Genomic DNA, 16,102 nt, shown 5'->3' on the forward strand with positions numbered 1-16,102 from the left:
GCAGCTGATCTCTCTCGTTCTTTCTGGAGGACCTTTGAGGTTTTCAATCAAGCACTGACGGACAGCAAGGATTCTCCCTTTCCCCCGACGCCAGCCAGCAGCTCCCTTTTCTCTCCCCTCCCCGGCGGCAGTTCCGCCGCCTTATGCGTCAAATTTAAAGGGTTTCTTTTAAATTAATAAAGCAATTGGATGATGCGCGCTGGCGGAAGCGGGTTCAGCCTCATTGCCCCTGGAATACAGCTTTCTTTCAGCAAGATCTGGGGTGGATAACAGAGCCCCCTTCCCGCCTGGCTTTGGAATCTCTTTCAGCACCATGCAAGTGGGCAGCTCCTCCGGGTGAGCCGTGTGTATCTAAACCGGCTTGTCCAAGGGGGTCTGTGTGTGTGTGTGGGGGGGGGGGGAGGATTGGTACCCCCCACAAAACAGGACCGAGTCTGCATTATTCCTTGCTATCAAGGCGTGGAGTGGAGGAAGCCGGATCTCCGCTGCAGCCCCGGGGAAGGGCTCGGAGATTACTATTGCAGGAGAGGGGGAACTGGCCGTGCCCAGGTAAAACAAGCCAAAGAAATTAGCCACCGCTTTCCAGGCTGCCCTGGGTGCTGGGGGAAGGAGACGAGTGAAAACTGCCATCGATTGAGCTGCAGGGCAAAAGGCAAGCGGAGGGTGGGAAGGCAGCCAGAGGCTTCAGCACCACAGGATCCGTGGACAGCTCCTTGCGAGGCTGCTCCGGGCAGCCAGGGGCTTGGAAAGCGCCGGGAGGATTCGGATTTCGCCCAACTTGGGTGCGGAGGGGTAAGTTCAGTTTCTCTCCTCTCCCCCCCCCCCCCCCCCGACCCCCGTCGGTGCGTTTCTCGTGGGGCGGGGTTTTCAGTCAGGTCCGGACGGGGCTCCTCACCGTGAGCCAAAAGTGGCTTTTAAGGAGCAATCCCGAGGACCGATCACCTTCTCTTCAAGACCAAAAATGCCCCCTCTGGAAACCGTCTGACCTGCAGGGCTGTAATGAACAAGGTGTGTGTAGGGGGCGCGGGGGGGAGCCTAGGTCCCATCCAGCTATCCTATCCTTACTACTCTTCCGATGGAACGAGGGGAGAGGAGTGGGAAGACGGTTTACCTTTGAATTGGGGGCTTTGCTTGTTGGAGGACATGCTAATGAAGCCATCAGCACAGCCAGAGTCCTGCTAATGGGTTGCAGCGCATCATTGGGATTGCAGGAAACGGGTTGAACAGGAAGGGGACGAGGGTGGGGTGGGGGGAACCTTCCTTCTCCTGCCATAAATATAACAGCACCCAAATACCACAGGGGCAGAGAGTTGCAGCAGAGGGTCAGGCACGTAAGACCTTAAGTCAACATGTATCTTCCGCAGCAGGCTGGGTTCTGTTCCCTCTCCCCCTTGTTCTTTTAATGTGGCATCTGCATAAATACTGAGGGATTGTTTGAACCCCGCTAACATTTTTAAAGGGGGGGGGGAGGCAGACTGCGCCGATCTAAGCTGCCGCAGAAAGACTTTAAACAAGGATTAAATCAAGCCCAGCGTGAAGAAAGATGCTTGCCGGGGGAGCAAATGAAAGGAACCAAGGAGGAAGCGGTTGAACCTGATCCGGACACTGGCGGGGTGAGCCGCTGCTAAGTGAGCCGGATTCAATGTGCTTTCCGAGGCTGCTTGGTTGTTTCAATTTCACTCTTTCCTCAACTAATTTGCATCGTTAGTAGTTTGCATCCGCAGCGCCCCCAGTAGTGCTGGGGACTGTCTTCCCCCTCCCTGCGGGTCTTGTTGCTTGGCTAATCCTGCCTGGTAATTAGCCCCACCACCTTCCCCAGAGCGTGACTCTGGGACTGGAAATCAGTCTCTGGCTTTTGCTAACCGCTAGCACCCCCTCGCCCCCACATACACACGCTGCCCTCTGGTGCTTGCTTGCTTCTTGTCTTGTCTTGCACAGTCCGTCTAGCGGAGGCTGGACTCCTATTACAGCTGTTAGGGGAGGGGATGCATTTCCCAGTGCTCTCTGCAGGGGCGAATGCGAACGAAGGCTAGGGAAGATATTGCCAATGCCAGAGCAGCGGAGTGTGACTCACAGCGTGGACCAGTCCAATAGATCCAGGCACCTGTAGTTACTGGTCAGGCTGTCTCTCCCCTGGCATCCTCTTTCCATTGCTGCCCTGCTCTCGAGCCCTCCCGGCTTCCCGGGAGAGATGGAAGAGACTGGAAGGACTAGCTGCTCGGGCTTCCACCCACAGCAGAAGGGCAAAGGTGCGTGTGGCCATCGCAGAGGAAATAGCAGCTACCCTTGTTAGGCCCGTGGAGTTGTTGTAAATGGAGTGTGAGTAGGTGAGGAGGCCGTGTGTTATCTCGGTTGTCTGTAAAGATCAGGGGCATGAGGCTAGCTTCCCAACAGCCTTTACATTTCCAATAAGCCAGAGGTGTTGGTGCTCTGTAGAGGAACCCCTTCAGAAGGTTGGATCCACGCCTTGCCTGTATCCTGGGTACAAACACATCCATGTGTAAAAAGAACAGGAGTACTTGTGGCACCTTAGAGACTAGCTAATTTATTAGAGCATAAGCTTTCGTGGGCTACAACCCACTTCTTCGGATGCATAATAAATTTGTTAGTCTCTAAGGTGCCACAAGTACTCCTGTTCTTTTTGCGGATACAGACTAACACGGCTGCTACTCCTGAAACATCCATGTGTGTTTCTTTTGGGGGCTGTGGCCCTCTAGTCAGAGTTGTTGTAACAGCAGAGCTGGGGTTTCTTTTTAAGAGAAAATCTGATTGGTATCTGACAGCCCAATGCCCAAGAGTAACATGTTGGATGCCCCCCCGTCCCCCACCTTTCTATTATGATGTATTTTAAATGTCATAAGTTTGTTGTGCTCAACTCATCCCTAGCAGGGTGCTTTTGCCTCAGAAAACCACCACCATCATATTGCTTGTGTCTGCACTTAGGAGGCTCAGGGATGAGTCATCCTTGTTGCTGGCTGACCTTTGGCTCTGGGTTTGAAGAGGGAACAATACAAGGCTGGGTTGGAGGAGAGAAGTGGAGTGGTGGAGAAGGTCCCATGCACTGGCTGGTTGCCCTAGGCACAGCCTGTGGGTGAAGAGAGACCATCAGATCGGTTGAATGCCTCCAGGAGCTCAGGGAAATACCAGTAGTTAAATCAAGAGCTCATCTCACTTCTCCGTTCCCCAAACAGCATCTTGTTTCCTTCAACTACCAGGGACAGCCTGAGTTCAGGTCTCCTTCCTTGCAGAAGTTCCTGCTGCTCAGGGGGAGAGAAGGCATTGGACTGGGAAAAGGCTCACCCCTGCCTTGCAGTGCAGCTCAGGACTGAAGGTGTCAGGGTGAGGAGAGAGCCCCCCTCCTCTCTCAATCCCCGCTGCAGTTTCAAAACAACATGGTCCCAGATGCAGTGCTGTCTGTGGGGAAGTTTTTGCAATTGCTCCTTTTCTTCTGCCAGGAATACAACACACTTCTCCTTCATTCAGATATCGAAGCCAGTGAGTATGGCCCTGGGGTGGGAGCTCTCTGAAGGGAGTGAGGGGTAAATCACAGGAACATAGGTCAGACCACGGGTCCTTTCCTGTCTCCCACAGTGGCCAGCACCAGTTGCTTCTGAAGAAGGTGCCCGATGCCCCTGCAGTTATAATAAAACCTCCTCTGAAGGCAGGTTCTCCCTGACCCATCAGTTTGGGCAGCCTTCCTGCTTCTAAGAGAAAAAGGGTGGCCCCATGGTTAGTGTGCTAGCCCTGGATTTTGTAGATCCAGCTTCAATTTCCTGCTCCATGTGCCCTTGGGCAAGTCTCTCTGTGCCTCAGTTCCCCATCTGTACAATAGGGATAATAGCCTTCCCTACCTCACCGGATAAATGATTGTGAGAGGCCCAGATACTCTGGTGTTGGATCTAGAGATACAAAAAGCAGAGAGAGAAGTGAAATAGAAGTTTACACTCAGAACAAAATCCCCCTTCCCCGCACCCTGATGATGTTCCTGGCAGTCCCAATTCCCCAACTTCCCTGACAGCTTTCCATGGCCTCAGTGCTTAATTTGTAATGAACGAGATGCTGGGGCTCAAGCAATTTTTTTACTTTGATAACTGACGCAGCAAGCCCAGAGGTGCCGGGGCTCTGAACTACCAAGCCCAGAGGTCCCTGGGCTCTGAACTACCAAGCCCAGAGGTGCCGGGGCTCAGCTCTGGCAAGCCCTGGCATAAATTAAGCCCTGCATTGCTTCTTGTCGATATCAGACTGGCAAGTGCATGGGGCTATTGGGTGACAGTTCCTCTGTCAGCCGAGGCTCAGAAATATTGTCACAAAATATCAGGCGGAAAACTGTGCTTTTCAACTTTTACATTGCTTGCCTGATTGTCTTTCGCTCTCCTGAATATTTGAAGGTGGTGGAAGAAAATCAGCATGCTGAAAACAGCTTCACCTAATCATAAGCCACCATAAAATAAGAACATAAGAATGGCTATACTGGGTCAGACCAAAGGTCCATCCAGCCCAGTATCCTGTCTACCGACAGTGGCCAGTGTCAGGTGTCCCAGAGGGAGTGAACCAAACAGGTAACGATCAAGTGATCTCTCTCCTCTCCTCTTCTCCCAACCTGAGTAGTCTTCTGCTAATTTTGTGCTGGCCCCTTAATCTTGCTGTTGCTGCTTGGCTCGCTCAGGCTCTTTCCCCGTAGTCTTGTAGCAATAAGGGTGCCCCCTCTCTGAAATGTAACTACTTTACATGCACATGCATTACACATCACGGCCCAGCAAGAAGCCCTTCTGGGGACATCAGGATATGCTCCACTGAAACTGCCTTGCCTATCTGCCAGCACTGAAGACTTCCAGTGATGGCTGGTTGGAAAAGGGGTGTGTGGATGGCGGGTTGTCAGTTATTAGTAGAGTGATATCCTGGGACTTGCACATGAGGTGGGGGCGATGAGCCCGTGCATGTGGCAAGATCCTGGGCCCCTGTTTGCAGCTGATGATTTCTGATGAGATGAAAACTGGGCAGTTCTGTCATTCTACGCCTGAGCTGCCCCAGTTAGTGAGTGGTTATCAAAAATTAATGTAAAGGTTTCATTGCATTTGTACAAGCAGAAATGAAGACCAACTTCTTCCAACCCCAATGCTTCAGTTGGGATTGTTTATTAGTACAATCAATGCTGGTTCAAATCAGAAACCCTGCTTTGTTTCTCTGCCTGTCACTCTGTCAAATCCTCTGATCTCTGGCTGATACGTTCTCCCAGTCCTCCTTGCTGTTCCTTTTTGGTGCGATACAATCCTTGAAAGCGAGGGATTAAGACTGGCTCTGTTTTACAAAGAACAGGAGAGGGAGAACTTGCCTGCAGTTACATATATTCAGATGGCCTGATCCAATGCCCATTGGGAATCTCTTTCTATTGACTTCAACGGCCTTTGGGTCAGGTCCCACGTGAGGGGGAGAATAGTTTTATAATGACCTAAATGAAGGCTGATACTTCCCTTTGGAATGTTGTGTTATTATTTATGAACTTTATTTATTATGAACAGTATGTTTCAGAGATTTCTACTTAGTAGCGCTCCGCTTTCCTTTAAAAAATGAGCATGCAGAAGATGTTGCCATTAGCTGGACCACATCCAATGGAGGTAGATATTAGCTCTCTTTTAATTGGGTCATGATTATGTAAGAGCTCATGGTATTGGCCTTGCTAGTTAATCCAGACATCATTGAATTGGGGCCTTATTTTAATTAAATGTTTTTTTGTTTAAGTACAGGGCCTGTGTTTTTCTACTAAGAACTCGCTCATAGCCCTGGGGCTACTTTTCTTGCTTAGGCAAACAAATACTGGGCAACTTAACCTGAATTCTTTAGGCTTCCACTTTGTTTAAGCCATTTCTTGACTACTTCTCCCTCCCCTCGCCCCCATTCTGCTGTACTTAACACAGGCTTGGCAGCAAAATCTACAGCCAAAGCAAAGTCCCCCATAATAGCCTCTCAAGTGGGGAAAAACTAGTGCAAGCTAATTGGACTATTATGCTGTGATAAGACTGTCCTCGCTCTCCAAAGGATTAGCAGGTGGAGAAAAGGGTCTTGCTGTTGGTTTAAACTCACAACAGCTGAGCAGCAAAACCAAGAGAGGATCTCTCCTTGTTGAGCTTTTGCACTGGGGAGTCCATGCTAGTTAGGATTAGTGGATTTTAATCACTTCATTGGCAGTGCCTCTTTCCAGTAGGGAGGAGGAAATGTGGTTTAGGGGTTCGAGCGGGGGACTGGGAGCAGGGGCGTAATTTGCTATGGGTCAAGGGGGGCAGTTGCCTCCCCAGACCTTTAGTCTGGCACTTCCTCAGACTTCTGACAGGTCTATATGCTCCACTTTTTGCCTCCCCCGATGTCGCAGGAAATAACATATTCACATATAATTTTCTATACGCTGACACATCTTTTTGCCCCCTGCTGCCCCAATTTTTTTCTGAAATGGTGCCCCTGCCTGGGAGGTAGGACTGGTGGGTTCTCCTCCCCAGCTCTGTAAAGGTGTGGATTAGTGGTTAGAGCAGGGGACTAAGAGGCAGGACTCCTGGGTTCTATTTTCAGCTCAACAGGTGACTTTGGTGGGTGAAGTCACTTAAGAACGGCCAGACTGGGTCAGACCAAAGGTCCATCTAGCCCAGTGTCCTGTCTTCCGACAGTGGCCAGTGCCAGGTGCCCCAGAGGGAATGAACAGAACAGGGAATCATCAAGTGATCCATTCCCTGTGGCTCATTCCCAGCTTCTGGCAAACAGAGGCTAGGGACACCATCCCTGCCCATCCTGCCTAACAGCCATTGAGTTGAGCAAATCATTTCAATCGCTCCATGCCTCAGTTTACCCATATGTAATTTGGGTGCGATCTTTTCCTTCCTACCTTGCACGGGTGCTGGCGAAGCTGAATGAATGCCTTTACAGCCCTCTGAAATCATGGGGCGGTGGGCTCATCCGTGCAGTGTGACCGTGTTACAATACAGCTCCAATAAACTCAACTTTTGTATCACAGAGCTGTTACGGTGACCTAAATCATAACCGTTTGGGAACCCCAGGCCAAATTCTGCTCCCAGGTACATGGATGTAGCTGCATAGAAATCAATGCAGTTGCACCATTCAGAGTAAGAGTTCGTCCCCTCTTAGAGCTGGTATGTAGCATGCAAAGAACTGCCCCGATGTTGTGAAATCCTGTGATCTCTGCATGCTACAATTGCCCTTGCTTTCCCTTTGGGTATGATCTAATCCTTGAAAGCACTAGGAGGACCATTTGGCTTATGGTGTTGTGGAAGAATTTCACTTAACTGTTCTGTAATGAGGACCTCTAACCACTTCTGGTCCCTCGCTGAATTTCTACCCCCCTAATTCGAAGGCTCTGCTTGTGCCCATTTCACTTGTCAGGCAAACAATGTGGCTTCAGTATGGGTGTTTGTATTTACACCTTAAGGGCCAGATCCTCAGCTGCTGAACATTGACATGCCTCTAGTGAAGTCAACAGAGCCCCATTCCTTTCCATCAGCTGAGGAACTGGCCCAAGATTTTCAAAGGGGCTCAATCCTGCTTCCATTCACTGCTGAACTTCCACTGACTTAAATGAGACTAGGATCTGGCCCCATAATTCTCGCTCCCGTTACTGGGAGCTCTGTGGTTGGAATCCCAGAGTCTCTTTGGCAGCTCGGCAGTTGCAGTGTGGCTTCTGCTCCAGGAAGTCTGATGTTGTGGGGGTGCGATATTTGTTGTCTATGCCAACATACCTGTGCCAGTACAGTCTCCGTAGCATAGACATACCCTCAACGATTGCCAGACCAAATTGGCTCTCTTTACAAGTCAAAAGTGGATGGCCTCTTGCTGCTGAAACTGCCAATTCCAGCTGAGGTCTGAATAACCCTGCCAGGTGTCTTCTGCTTGGTACAGCAGGGCCGGCAATAAAGACTCTGGAATTGGAGTTTAACTGTTAGTGGTGGCTCGGGGGGATGAGCAGTACAATCTGCTTGAAATCGCATGGAAAAACCTTTGTTGGGAGCAGACTGGTCCCTTTAAGAATAGTTTGACTGAAACCTCTGCAGACAAGGCACCACAGGCTTCAAGTGTTTCACCTTCGTGCCACATTTGCTGAGTTGATGGCTAAAAAGACTCCCCCCCCCCCCCCCCCCCGCAACTGGCAGCCCTGAAAATTCATCCTAAAATCTGGGATTCAAGCTGGGAGTGGGGGTGGGGATAGAGGTGGTATCTTTATTACTCATGCAGAATTATCATTGGTAACAGAGTCTGTAGTCAAGTGGTCATGATAGGGTTAACTGGGATACCCAGAGTATTTTAGGGTGGAGCTATGTTCCACCTTTCCCTTACTTCCTGATTTAGTCCCCCCGCCCCCTTGTTGTGATGCAGTTTAAATAAAGCAGCAAGCTCCCAGCCTGCAGTCTTGAGTAGACTTAATTTTGCTACCCTGAGCGGTCCCTTTACAAATGATTCCATGGGCCTGTCTGCACAGCTCCAACGCAGGGCAGAACTTGGCTCGGCAACGAGAACTCTGCCAACGATTTTGGTGCCGCTGCATGAGCCGGAGTGGAATCCGCTTCCCTCTCCCAGAGCTGCGTTGGCTCAGCTGGCTTAACAGGAGGAAAAAAGAAAGTAACTGCTGACGTTTGTAGGTCCTACAGGGAGGACGGCATTTGTAACGTGGCTGCTTTTCAGAGCAGAACCCCACTTTAATGGAGACCCCTATAGCCAGCTCAGAAGGTGTTCGGCATGAATTCAGCCTCTGTTGCAGAAGTTGGAATATTTTCCAGCAGCAACATGGGAGCGGGAATGTGCCCTGAGTCTGTCTGTAGGATACAGTGATACAAGCCAAAATCTGCTCAAACTGCACGTCTGCACCCTTGTTGACTTCAAAGTGCCTTTGGGCTTTGAGAGCTTGGATGAAAGTGCCCTTGAAGTTGCCCTGTAAGGAGTGTACTCAATTTAAATTGAAGGTGGAATTTGGCCTGGCAAGTTGATGTCTCGCTCCGTGGCTTAAGCACGAGGATACTGTGACCTAACCATTTCCCCTGGCTCTGAAGTGCTTGTGCTGCACTGGGAGTGGAGGATGCCTCTTCTTGTGATGATATCTTTGAATCTGAGGTAGCCGGGACAAGCCACAGCTACCGTCTAAGTGCAAAGCATCAGCCACTCACTTGCATTGGAAGCCTCGCTGCCCAAGATCTGCCATGATTCCCACCACCAGCTTCTGACTTATTGATACCTTGGTGGGTTTGCCTAGCACATCGCGACTTCGGAAAGCTGAGCAAATGGAAGGTGCGGATCTGTTAACAATTGTTCCCTCTTTGTCCCACTCACCGTATAAAGCTGTCCATGAGGGAAGCAACCATACTGCAGCCAGGACAGAGCCACTCACCCAGGCCACGTCTCACTGCCCTTTATTGAAAAGATTACGCAGGTGGAGCGAGGTTTTCAAAAGAGCCCAGCACCAACATAAGTGGTCAGATTTTTCACAAGAGCTCAGGATGCTGGGTGCTGAGCTCTTGTGAAAATCCGGCGGTTGGTGTGACGACGCCAGCTGCTGGGAGGGCCAAGCTCTCTTAGAAATCTGGTCTTTCTTTAGGTGCCTAAATGGGAGGAGAGCTCTTGGGGGAATCCAGTCCTATTTATGGATGTTGAATCCTTAAAAGTGTGGCCCCGAGGACCCTGGAAATCAATCCCTGTTGGCCAGAGATGCTGAGTGGCCACACCATCAACTGATTTCAGTGGGGCATGGAGCATCGTAGGGCCAGATTAACTTGGTTGCATAACACCATGTCTCTGAGTGGGTCTCACTGGCAGAGGGAATTGAACCCACGAGCTCTGGTCCGAAAAGCAGGAGGCTTCTATTGCCTAAGCGAAAAGACCCGACTCTGCTAGCTAAGGCTGTAGCAGGGTCTGTATCTGCAGCCCTGGCCTCCGCTAGAGGGTGACAGAGCGCCACAGTGGGCTACAATTGCACCATTTGTCAGTGATGTAGGAGCCCCCTAGAATCCAATAGGGACAACGTAATAATGCTTTGTACCGAGATGGCAGCTTTCAGCTGGAGATCTCCAAGCACTTCATGAGAGGTAGTGGTGTGTTAGGAGGGATGGGTATTCTGTTTTACAGATGACTAAAGAGAGATCGCCTATCATTCTCGGGAGGTAGGTGAGTAACCAGTCCATTATAGCAATGTACATAAGCACCATTGCCCTGTATTGGATGCAACTGTGTGACATAGGTCCTGTATGGTGAACAGCTAATGGAGATTCTCCGTCACAGAGGAGCAGGGCTTTTGGAGCAGGAAGGTCTGGGTTCTACTCTCACTGTCGTGAAGTTCCCAGTGGCCACAGGCACAGGGGGTGGCATGGTGACAGCTGTGAACTACTGGGTGGCCATGGGTTTAGTATGATATTCCTATGTAACAGGGGTGTGTGTGGAGGGGTGGGGAACACAGAGGCTGTTGTCATGTCTATGCTGCATTCAGATGTGTGATTGCAACATGTGGAGACATGCCCAAGCTAGCTTTGATCTAGCCAGCTCCAGCAACAAGAGCAGTTGAGGCAGCATGAGCTAGCCTAGAGTACATACCCCGGGTGGGTTGTACAGCCCGGGCTGCCATGGCTTCATGCTATTGTTACTCAAGCTAGCCTGGATATGTCTAGGCTGCAGCCACACCTCTGCTTCTGGTGCAGACAGACTTTAAGTGATGGGCCTGAGTGAGTCACCGGCAAAGCCAGGCGGAGAACGCAGGAGTCCCAGCTCCTGATCCTCCAGCTATCAGACAACACTCTTGCTATGGAAACCATTGATTGTAGGCAGCTGGCAGAGACAGCTCTAGAGGAGCTGGGCAGTCAGATGCAAGCAGGGAAGTCAGTCATGTAAGGGGCCTACAAATCAGGCTGGGAAGTACGAACCCTCTAGAGCGACAGCTGTAAACCACCAGCACTTAATGCACCACAGTGTTTTATTTAAAGCATCCTGTGTTCAAGGCCATTGCAATCAAGCTGAGTGAGAAATGATGCCACGTAAAAATGGGTCTGAATACATCGGGATGACGCCAGTGAGAGCCAAGGTGCGCTATAGAGGACGAGTTGCAGGCAGGATGCCAGGGCTATATAGACTAATGGACAGTTAGGGCCAGGTCCTCAGCGGGTGGAAATGACCAGAGACCGACTGGAGTCAAGGCGGATCTGACCCAGTGTAAAGATGGACTCAGACCCTCAGCTTGAGGGTGCTCAGATCCTTAATGGGTTGGGCCCATAAACCCTAGCTACATTGCTATGAGGTGGGTTAGTATTTTTCTCTTCATTTGGGGAAACTGAGGCAGAGAAGGGCTGGGAGTTGTCTTAAGTTTCTGCAGTGAGTCACTGGCAAAGCTAAAATCAGGGCGAGAGTGTTCCTAGCTGTGTGCTCTGACCACTAGATACCGCTGATTCTGCCCTGCTCCCCCGCCTCTTGCTGTCTTATGGCCAAGACACAAGTTCCAGGTATAATTCAGTCTGCAGCACAAGGCAGCTTGCAGACGAGCTACCACCCTCGGCAGCTTCCCTGTGTAACGGAGCGAATGACGCAGCGGTAATATGGATGCGCTGCCCTCTCCATCCAAAGACAGGCCTGAGCTATTCATTTAACACCTTTAACACTGCCCAGGCACTTTTCCAACTCATCATTTTATGGCAGTGTCGGCAGGAAGTGCCACCCAACTGTGTGCTGGGGGCACTAAAGCGGGCCGTTAAAAACTCCATAATCCCGTGCTTCCATCTCCCTTCGTGGGATAATGCCATCTCCCAGCCAAGTGCCATTCGCCCACTGCTGGGCCCAAGAACTGCAGCGTGGTGCTCTCAAGGAACAGGCACAACCAATGCAACTACTGCTGAGAAGCACTATAGAAGCGGGGTATTTTTGCAGTTGGACATGTCAGGTCTCAAAGACCACACCTGTGGTGGTAGCCGTTATGGAGGCTGTGGGGCTGGCAGGACTCAGGTGGGCTCAGGTTAGATGACCACGTGTTAAAATCCTAAATCCTGTCTACACTCCAGCCTGTGCCAGTGGAACTGCACCCATTGGGAATGAAGGGTCCAACCCTCCCTAGCCTAAGGTACCATTCCCCCACATCACCTTTCCTCCGCTTCCCAGGCGAGCAGATGACACTAACAAATGCTAATTAACGGCTCAATAACATTAAGCTGAGCCGCTCTCCGAATGCTTCCATTGATAATCGAGTTACAGAAAGCCAGCCCAGGAGCGGGGTGCTCTGAGCGGGGTAAGTGGACTTGGCAGTTCTTTCCGAGCAGGATAGATGGAGCAGGCAAACCAGAACTGGCCAGCAGCATTAATATCCACTTGTGAAAGTCCTGATGTTCGTTAAGTGGGTTTGACTCGGGCAGAGCGATAACCAGAGCTGGGGATTTACGGCCCAGGAACCTGGAAATGCGCACATCATCCGATTAGTTACCGTGCCTTTTGCCAGATTTCAGATCCAGCCTTTGGAGTGTGTGTGTGTGTGTGTGTGTGTGTGTGTGGGGGGGGGGGACGAATCTCTCATTTGAAATAGAATGAGCCATCAAGACGGGCTCATTATGTGCTGATAAAGCGCTCGTCTGGCGTGGAGAGGCTGGGGTTGTGCTTTGCTTTCCTCTTGCTTCCGTGAATAAATCCCAGGCTCTCTCGCTGTCCAAATAGCTCAGCTGCAGCTGAGCTCAGTGGAAACGGCGAAGGGGAAATGCACCATCGCACACTTTCCGTGTGTTTGCAGCTCTGTGGTTTTTTGGTAACTGAAAACCTGGGATTGGAGGAGGGGGAGATGGGGGACACAATATTCTAGATCTGTGGATGTAACACTTACATGGCCATTGTTCCTAGAGGCTTCAAACAGATCAGGGCTCTGTTGTGCCAGGTGCTGTACAAACACGGATGCTGTATTTTGAAATGGTAAACAGGAAGGTGGGGGGGGGGCTCTATCTTTTGATTTAGCCACTCAGTCCCATGTAGTGACTCATGGGCTGTCACATACAGCTGCCTGTGTGGATCCTCTGGTGGAATGAGCAGAATTACCCTTGAACAGCTGCTCCTGTATCGTTTTGGCAAGCGCTGGGATAGGTGCAGAGCATGAAGATGGGTGGATCTGTTTATTTAACTTGGATTTTCTTTCCTTTTGCTTCTGAGTGGGGTGGGTGCCCCGGGGCTAGAGCCGCTGCGCTGCAGCATCCCAATGCCTTTGAACCAGGATTCCCCCCATCTTAATTCTGCAGCTCAGACTCCCCTCCGAGTCCAGCTATTTAGGCCTTGCTGTGTGCAGGGGATAGCTGAGTGCTTTTCAGCCGGAGTGAAATACCTACAGAGCTAGGCTGACTTGCACCAGCTGAGGATCTGGCCCCTGGCTCAGTGGAATTGCCGGCTTGGGTATCTAGATGACTGTGTGCCAGCTTTCGGAGGCGAGGTTCTGTCTGCATGGGGATTTGGGCATTTGCCTCTTTGCCATGTGTCTGCATCCAGAGGCACTTTTTGTGAGAGCGGGGATTTGCCTCTGTATCCCGATCCAAAATACCTCCTCTCCCACACCCCCATTAGCATGCTATGTGCTGTGCAACTGCCACCACCCCCCACCCCAGAGGTGGGTGCATTTCAGTGGGGGTGTGATTCTTGTTTAAGTGCTTTGGGATGCAAGTTGCCAGCTAGATGTAAGATACAGTTATGTAAAAGGGTAACCTAGCTCCAGGGGAAGAGTCCCCAGGCCTGGAGGATGCACCAGTAAAGCTGTTAGCAGCTGAATTATTCATCCACTGAGTATGTTAGGCTTCCCGAGTCCTCTCTCCCCATCCTCCCCACCCAGTGCTGCTTTTGTCCTCGTTCAGCTTTCCGGGACTGCAGGAACCCGTGGGAATGGATGGGGAGAGCGATGGGTAACAGCCAGGTAATCGGGACCCTTTGCAGAGCCTGAAGAGAGGAAATCAGCTAGGGCTCTGAAGCACATTGGTCATTTTAGAGCTGGGGGTAGGGGGCAGAAAGTCACTTTCTAATTTTGCCTGTTTGGACTCAAGATTGTATCAGCTTTTTGGAGCAAGAGGAGAGAGGGGTGTGTGTGTGTGTGTGTGTGTGTTGGGCGGAGGGGTGGGAATCACTCCTCTCCTGCCCCATTTCCAACACACTCCTTGGACCCTCTCTGGCTCCTTGTAGCATCTCACTTGAGACCGGGAGGGGGATTCAGGGGAGTTCTTGTCCTCTCATTATTTGCACCTCTTCGTTACCTGCTGTGATATTTTTACCTTCAGCTCATTCAGATCATATGATCAAAAGATACATGAGAGGGGGAGAGAGAGAGAACAGGAGGGAAATAATTTTATTTTAAAAGAGAAGCCGCTCCCAGGCTCTCTGGGTGCTCCAGGCTCTGCTGAGCTTTACTGCTGGGCCTCATTCCAGGGCTGTGATATTTCCCTTGTGGTTCCGTGGCTGATGTTGCAGAAGCTGGGACCAGCTGAGCAGGGTGTCTCCCCTCCCCCGCCCAGCCCTGCCCAGCCCTCTTTGCACTCTGCAGAAATGTTCTGGCTCGTTGCATTTGCAGTCTGAGCCGGTGAGATGGGCTTTGGGTCACTCAGTCCTCAAAAGGAAACCCACAGAATGGTTGGCTGCTGAGTGGGTCTTTACTCAAAGGGCGAGCTGCACGGGGATGCTTTAGAGAGCGCTAGATAAGGGATTTCAGGACCCTTCCAACCCCTGCATTGTGGCCCTGTCCATGCTTAGCAAGGGGTTACAAGATGGTTGGTGGGAGGCTGGGGGAATCTCTTCTTCCTAGATCACCACCCCTGCTCTTCTGAGTGTCTGGGTTTCACCGGAGGAGGAGGAAGACTCTGCACTTGCTTCTCCAAGCAGAAAGCACTTCTGCTTTCTGGAGCAGAGAACGCTGCACATGTGGGTCCCTCGCTGCTCAGTGTCAAGGCCCTTTAGCACCTGCCTATTGGATCTAAGCCTTAATCCAGCCCTGTGCTTAAACCAGGACGTGGCCTCAGCATAGGGTCCGTTCTTTATATTGCAGTGTTCTAGGCATGTCCCGGTTTGATGGGCTTCAGTATCTGCCATGGTGCCAGCTCTGCTCTGGCCTGATTCTCAGCTCCGTGCAAGTCAGCTGGGGGAGGCTGGGAACAGGCTGTGTATTGAGAAGGCTGCCTTTGCCAGCAATGGGAGCTGGAGACGTTCAGCATCTCTCCTGGCGGGTTCCCTTCTACAGGATGGCAGTGCTCTGTAGATCGCACCAACTCCCTGGGGGGCAGTTCAGGGTGCCCCCACTGATCTTTGATACCCTATATGGTTTGGGTCCTCGTTGCTGGAGCCCCTCACCCCTGTCATGCAACTGGACGTCGGCTGATGAGCTCTTGCTAAGAGTCCTGAGATGTAAACATCTGGGGCCTGGATGGGTGTGGGGACATGGGGCATATCTGGTCCTGCAGCAGCCAGCTTCATTGGCCATCAGTAAAAAGTGCACAGCTCTCCTGGGTTTTGCCTGTGGCCTTGGGCTAGGGGCTACATGTATTGGTTTTCTTGTTACAGGTCGAGGCTGTTTTACTCGATTAGCACCTATTCCTGTCGTTTTGCCTTGTTGCCCAGAGAGGCAGTTCAACACGCTGGAAATCAACACTTGTCCTCAGGGCTTGGGGACCTCGTCTCGGGCTCCACCCTGACTGGATTTGAACCTGGCTGTAAAAATCCGCTGGCGTGTCTAATGCAGCAGCAGCAGCAGAGGGCGAGCGGAGTGAGCAGCACAAAGCCTCTCATTAAGGACCGAATCCTGAGTTCCTTTCCCAGCTTCTGCCCTCGTACGCAGGCTGACGGAGCTCCATTTGAGGTCAGTGGGCCAAATCAGGAGTGATCTGATTCCTATGCAAGTCCATGCCACTGGGATGAGGCCCTGGGTCTTCACTCAGGGCACGTCTATGCCAGAGGTGTGATTTCCAGCTCGGGTAGACGTACCCAAGTTAGCTCTGATCGAGTGAGCGCACTAAAAATAGCAGGGTAGCTGTGGGCAGCGGGATGGGCTAGCCGCCGAGAATGTCCCTAGGGTCTCGGATGAGATGGTGTTTGGGGCAGCTAGCCGTTCCCGTTGGCCGTGCCTTTGCGACTA

This window comes from Emys orbicularis, chromosome 4 (genome assembly GCF_028017835.1).
Source record: "Emys orbicularis isolate rEmyOrb1 chromosome 4, rEmyOrb1.hap1, whole genome shotgun sequence".
Classification (NCBI taxonomy): domain Eukaryota; kingdom Metazoa; phylum Chordata; order Testudines; family Emydidae; genus Emys; species Emys orbicularis.